The following is a 7469-nucleotide window of genomic DNA, read 5'->3' on the forward strand; positions in this document are numbered from 1 at the left end:
GTGGGTGCTGTACTCCCAGGTACTCGGGAGATTGAGGCAGGAGAATCACTTGAACCCGGGAGGCGGAGGTTGCACTGAGCTGAGATTATGTCATTGCACTCCAGCCTGGGAAACAAAGCAAGACTCCATATAAAAAAATTAAAAGTTCCTGATTCACTTTCTTGTATTCTTGTGTGTATGTGTATGTTTGTTGGATATAATAAATTTAATTTTTTAAGGCAAAAAATATGGTTTATATTTTTAATATATGCAAAATAATTTCACTATGAAATTTCTTGATTTGCATGTGACAGTATTTATTTCATATTAACTAGATTCAGTTGCTCTGATAAATCTGTGTTTTAGAAAACTTATTTTTAAGAAATATCTATTGTTAAGACAGAAGATAAACCTTATATATATGCATCCATGTGTAAGTGATCCTACTTAGTGTCATGGAGCCAAGATACTAAAAGATTAGTAAAATAATTTGTAAAAGCTACATTCGCAGTCTAACAAATAATATATTTCCTCAAATTTTCTGGAATATACCACTGATTTGTATTCATGTAATCTGAATTTCAGATATGAATATCAGTCAATGATTGGTTGTTACAACTTAAAAGCAATTGTATTGGGAAGACATTCAAAATATTGGTCATTAAATCATAAATAAAATTATTCTTAGAACTGGACCATGGCAAGTGGAGCTCCCTAACTTTTCTCTGTTCAAACTCTGCAAATTGACTCTAATGTTCCTAATCACGCCCTTTTAAGTGCTTTAAACAGACATACTGACTTTGTGGTTTATACTCCAGCACAGAAGAAACTATAACACAGAACAAGGTAGGGCTTCAGTGGCACTATTCCATTTTTATTGATCCAGACTGTTGCTTTCAATCCTACTTTCAGTCCCCAGGTTGTACTCTGAGAGGATTACAGCAATAATAAAGCATGGACAGTGCTGGCTTCTCCTCTCTCTACTCTCCATCTACAACAACATCAAAATAGGACTGACAGCCACAAGCCTCAGTCTTCTCTCTCTGGGTCTGTCTGTCCCTATTCGTTAATAGAAGTAGGCGGATCTCCTTTCAAAGTTCAGTGAACATGGCTTTGACATTCTCTGTTAGTGTCACATACTGTAAACATGTAGATTTCCAAAGGAAGTAACCTTCTTCAGTCAATTTTCTACTGACTCCACTAACTTTTGTTCCCTGGATTGCTTCTTCCCAATGTGAAGTCCTTAAATCAGTAATGTATGTATTGTAAGGATAAAAACATTCCTTGCTGAGTTAACTTGAATTTTACCACAGACGATTTTAGCCTCTTCCTTATAATGGTATTTTGATTGTAGGAGTGTTATCACCTATGACAAGCCTCTCATGCTCATCGTGTCGATGAGAGTGTTGTCCAGGTCAGAGAAAAGGGCCCACACACAGCTCAGCCCCCAAACACCACATGCATGAAGCTGGTGGCCCTGAATTAGCTTCAAACAAACAAACAACTTTGCATTCCAATGACCTAACATATTTAACTGAAGTGTAAAGCATTATAAAGGCCTAAAGTATACTATATAAACTGGCCCGTTACTTTTCACTTTATCTTCCAGTATTCTAACTCTCCCTCACATTCTCCTTAATCAAAAGCTGTCTTATAAATAATGGCTGCTCTGACCACCCAGGTGCTTACAACTCGATTTTCTTATTCATTTATTTATTCATACATCTCTTAGCATCATCTGAATACTAAACTTTACTTCATTTATTGCATGCACCCCTCCACCACCTCCATACTGTCAAACGCATGCTTGTAGTTTTTTTTCACATATTAGATGGGTAATTTAAACTTCTGCATGGCACTCTGTGGGCAGACAAAAATGTTTGCTGGCTGAATGGATGTATAACCTGTTTTCTCTTTAAAGCCAGCTGAGCTCATTTATAGATTGAGAAAAACAGCACTTACTGTTTTTCAGTTTGCTCGTACACAGATTGAGATAAACAACACTTTATAGGGTGTTTGTATGTGTGAAGTTCCCAATCCCAGGTAAATCCTAACTATAGCTGCTTATATGATTTAGAACACATTTTTCTTTAGTCCAGAATTCCCAATAGAGCAAATTTTTGAAGATTATTAGACAAAGCCCATAATCTCTTTTTTCTTATTTCTTTTTAATAGTATCATTGCCGATAGTTATAACAATTGTTAGAGTTTTTCTAACTTATATAAATAATTTCTGTTAGATTTTGTCTTCTTTCTCTGTTTACTAGAAGTCATATTTGAATCGATAGTTTTTGCTCATAACGTTAATGATCAGAAGGTGAGGAGAAATAGTGCCAGCTCCTACCTGGAGGAATAATGAGCCTTGGAAAAATCTGCAGATACGAGTATAACAGCTTTTGATAGGACTTCAGCTCACTAGCTTTCCCTATATAGTCAGTGACATTTCTCTGAACAGATTGTCTGTCATGTACTAAAACAAACCAAAAACAGAAAAAATGGGGAGAGGGGAGTTAATTTATATGTAAATGTAGAACTAGAATTTACCTTAGAAAGAAGAAAAAAACCCTTTTCTCAGATGTCTTGCATTTAAACTGAATCTCCTGTGTATCATGCAAAATTGGTGACTCTGCATTTTTTTCTCTGCTAACTGCAGTCTACAATGACAGCCAATGAAATTGAACTTCTTTAGAAATAGCTAGAGGTTATACCCATCTAGAATGTTCAATGCTTATTATTTTAATAACACTGCTAGTGTTCATTTCCAAGACAACAATATTATTTTATAAAATTTAGTAAAAAGTGAGCATGTATAAAAATATTTTTGTGCAATAATCCATCCAAAAAGGAATTATTACTATAGAATAATTTCATCCAAAGGAAGGAAGAAAGAGAAAGGAAGGGAGGGAAGAGAAGAAAGGAAGGAGGAAAGGAAGAAAGGAAGGAAGGAGGGAAGGAGAGGAAGAAGGAATGGAGGGAGGAAGGGAGGGGGATGGATGGAAGGGAAGGGAGGGAGGAGGTGTTAAATCAAAAAGATATAACTATTTTATTCATTACTTACAAAGGGGATGTCTGAAAATTCATTTGTGTGAATGTATTTATATTTATAAAGATTTTTGTGCATTTGGGGGCTTGCAAGCACTAGAAACAAGAGTTAACCACTGCAGTGTCAAACCCTTCTATACATAGTAAGTCAAAATTATTGGTAACATTTTATTTTCTTTGTTTCTTATCTTTTAGTACTCCTGCTCATTTTTTGTTTCCATTTCCATGCAATATCTTCTTCCATCCCTTTCTTTCCCTCTATATGTGTCTTCACTGGTACGATGAGGAGTTTTTTTTGTTTGTTTGTTTCTTGTAAGTAGCATATAGTTGGAGCATTTTAAAAATCCATTTAGCCATTCAATGTCTTTTAAGTCCATAATTTAACCTGTTTACATTCAAGATTATTATTGATATGTAAGACTTTGTTTCTATTACATTATTGTTTTCTGTTTGTTTTGTATATTCTTTATTTCTTTCATTTTTTCTAATTGTTTGTGACTGTGGTTGAGTGCACTCCTGTGGTAGTATCATTTGAGTACCTTCTCCTCCTCTTTGTGTGATTGCTTTTGTAGTGTAGCTTGTACACTTGTTTATATGATGATACATGCCATAGTTTTGCTTCCAGGTTCAGGACTGTCTTCAACATTTCTTTTAGGGCCAGTCTAGTGGTTATGAATTCCCTCAATATTTCATCATCTGGAAATTATTTTATTTTTTTGTCATTTATGAAGAAGAATTTTGTTGGATATAGTATACATTGGTGATAGTTCTTTTATTTTAGCACTTTGAATATAATCCTATTCTCATGGTCTGTGAGGTTTCTGCTGAGAAATTTGCTTTTAGACTGATAAGATTTTCTTTTTATTTATTTATTTATTTTTGAGACAGAGTTTCGCTCTTGTTACTCAGGCTGGAGTGCAATGGCATGTTTCTCTCGGCTCACCCCAACCCCCGCCTCCTGGGTTCAAGTGATTCTCCTGTCTCAGCCTCCCAAGTAGCTGGGATTACAGGAATGTGCCACCACACACGGCTAATTTTTTGTATTTTTAGTAGAGATGGGGTTTCACCATGTTGGCCAGGATGGTCTCGATCTCTTGACCTCGTGATCTACCCACCTTGGCCTCCCGAAGTGCTGGAATTACAGGCGTGAGCCACCATGCCTGGTCTGATAAGATTTCTTTTATAGTCAATTAGGCACCTTTCTTTTGTTGATTTTAGGATTGTGCTGTTTATCTTCGACTTAATACAGTCTTAATATAATGTGCTCTGGAGAAGACATTTTTGCATTGTATCCTCCTGGGGATCCTTGAGCCTTCTGTATGTGAATGTCTAAATCTTTTGCTAGACTTGGGAAGTTCTCATCAATTATTTCACTATATAGGTTTTCCAATCACTTCTTTGTTTCTACTTTCTTGAGGATATCAATAATTTATAAATTTGGTCAATTTATGTTATCCCAAATGGAGTTTTGCTCTTATTGCCCAGGCTGAAGTGCAATGGCACAACCTCTGCCTCCTGGGTTCAAACAATTCTCCTGCCTCAGCTTCCCAAGTAGCTGGGATTACAAGTATATAATCCACACCTGGCTAATTTTGTATTTTAGATGAAGTTTTGCTGTTGTAGCTCTGGCTAGAGGGCAATGGTGAAATCTCAGCTCATTGCAACCTCAGCTTCCCAGGTTTAAGTGATTCTCCTGCCTCAGCCTCCCGAGTAGCTGGGATTACAGGTGCTCACCACCACACCCAGCTAATTTTTGTATTTTTAGTAGAGACAGGGTTTCAGCACATTGGCCATGCTGGTCTTGAACTCCTGACCTCAGGTGATCAGCCCGCCTCAGGCTCCCAAAGTGCTGGGATTACAGGTGTGAGCCACTGTGCTCAGCCTCTTTATTTTTTCTGACTGAATTATTTCAGAATACTTTTCTTCAGGTTACGGAATTTGTTTTTCTATCTAATCCAGTCTAATGTTGAAACTTTTAATTAAGCCTTTTACCATTTAGAAAAACAAAGTGCAACTCACTGCCAGTGCTCATTTAATTTTACATAAACATGCTCTTTGAGGCTGAAGCAAATCTGACTGATTTTCAACGTGAAAATAAAATTTAAAAACTGTTACTGGAGTTATTTCATCAGAATCTCTGTTTTTTTTTTTGTTTTTTTCAGAGTCCTGCTCTGTTGCCCAGGCTGGAGTGCAGTGGCGCCCATCTCAGCTCACTACAACCTCCACCTCCCAGTTCTTGTGCCTCAACCTCCCAATTAGTGGGATTATAGGCATGTGCCACCAGACCCAGCTAATTTTTCTATTTTTAGTCGAGACAGGTCTTCACCTTGTAAACCAGGCTGGTCTCAAACTGCCGAGCTCAATTATTTGCCTGCCTTGATCTCCCAAAGTGCTGGGATTACAGGAATGAGCCACCACACCCTGCCCTCTGGTTCTTTTTTAAACTACCTTTCTTTCTTCGATTTCTCAGTCTATCCTAAATTAGTTTTATAGTTTTCTGTATTGTTTCTCATAATTATCTTGTATCTCACTGAGCTTTTTAAAAATAAATATTTTGAATTCTATACCCTGGATTTTGAAAATTTGTTTTTGTTTAAGTTCTACTGCTGGAGAATTATTGTATTCCTTTGAAAGGATCATAATTTTCTGCTTCTTATTTTCTATTTCCTAATATTGATATCTTCACATCTGATGTAATAGTCATTTCTTTCTATTTTTGGGTTTTCCTTCATAGGGGAAGACCTTTTCTTTTTCATTCTTTCTTATTTTTTTTTTTAAGTTAAGTTCCAGGATACATATGCAGAATGTGCAGGTTTGTTACCTAGGTAAACATGATGTGCCATGGTGGTCTGCTTCACCTATCAACTGGTTACCTAGGTATTAAGACCCACATGAATTGGCTATTTGTCCTGATGCTCTCCTTCACCTTAATCCCCGACAGGCCCCGGTGTGTGTTGTTCCCCTCCCCCTCCCACTTACAAATGAGAACATGCTGTATTTTGTCTAATATCCAGAATTTACAAGTAACTTAAACAAATTTACTAGGAAAAAAACAAAAACAACCCGATCAAAAAGTGGCCAAAGATCATGATCGAATACTGCTCCAAAGAAGACATATTCTTGAAAATTTTTATGTGTGCTGATGGTTAGGTGGGGTAATTGTCTTTGATTCTGTGTGTACAATAGTGTAATCTCTGTATGAGTTTGTTGACTGTAAATAGCATTAGTAGTCTGTGATTTTCTCAGTGTGTTAGGGTATGGTTAATAGTGGAGGCTGTTTTGAAGTTGTGCTGGGGACTGGGATGTCAGGTAGGCCAATCTTCAGGCCTCAGGTATGTTATCCGTGGGCCGTGTATGCCTATCTTTGCACTACATGACAATGGCACTTATATTGGATGGTATTGGCTGTTAGTAGTAGGCCAACACTGGCACTGGTATTGGCTATTAGTAGTAGGCTAATTCTTGGGCCTCCTAAGGCTTGCTTAGATGCTTGTGTGGGAGTGGTGGATCTAGTGGGCCCGTGGGTTCTCATGCCCTTCTGCACCCAGTGTGGCATGGGTGATGGCAGTAGCAGTAGTGGGATGATTCTATGTGTTTCAAATGTTGTGTGTTGATATTTTCCGTGATGGCTATGAGCTGAGAGGGCATGTGTTTAGGCATGCAGTTGCTGCTTACAAGTAATTGCCAGCTGATGTGTAGCAGCCAAGTGTTTGAGTTTAACCTTAGGCCCCTGGGAGGAGTGCCTATGTGCCTATGAACATGGATTTGGTTGGGCATTCCCAGGACCCCATACTATGTGCTCTGTTTCAAAGGGAAGGGCAAAGCTAGTCTGTGTGGACTAGTCCTCAGTCACCCCAGTGATAAGAGCAGGTTCTAGCCCTAGTGGATAGGAGAGGGGTGATTCTTAGACCCCAACAGAGGGCTCAGGTCGGGGGCAGTAGCAGACATGAAGAAGTCCTATTACTGGAGAAGGTGAGACCATCCACCTTTGCCACAGCCTGGAATATGAGTGGGAAACATATTTTTCCTTTATATTGCAGCCTCTCAGTCTGGTCAAGGTAGCCTGCACCTAACTTTTACACTCAACCAGGCTGCAGGAGCCTCTGCCCAGCTCCTAACCAAGTCCCAGCAGCAACTCACATCTTCATCTCAAATCCCAGCAACACTTGCTTCCTGGCACTGGCCAGTGTTGCCCATGCCTCGTTTGCTTCATAGCCCTGGCTACATAATACTCCTAGCTCATTCCGAACTTGTTCTTCTGCCTCAGCAGTGACAACCCAACTTTCCATATTGCCCCTATCCCAGTGCCACCAGGTCCCAGGACCCAGCGTGTAGTTTGCCAATGGCTAGGTTTGAAGATGTTGTCTTGCTTTACCTGCTTTGGTCTGGTCTCAAAATGGATGTGGGGCCCCTTACAAGCTCCCTCCCTGGAAAAGTTCTGTCCCACC

General features: G+C 38.8%; 1 pseudogene; it reads right to left on the reverse strand.

Moving 5' to 3' along the window:
* Positions 1 to 887: 887 nt before the first annotated feature.
* Positions 888 to 1507, reverse strand: LOC100392470 (N-acylneuraminate-9-phosphatase pseudogene; annotated as a pseudogene).
* Between the last annotated feature and the right edge of the window lie 5962 nt (positions 1508 to 7469).

Source organism: Callithrix jacchus, chromosome 10, assembly GCF_049354715.1.
Source record: "Callithrix jacchus isolate 240 chromosome 10, calJac240_pri, whole genome shotgun sequence".
Classification (NCBI taxonomy): domain Eukaryota; kingdom Metazoa; phylum Chordata; class Mammalia; order Primates; family Cebidae; genus Callithrix; species Callithrix jacchus.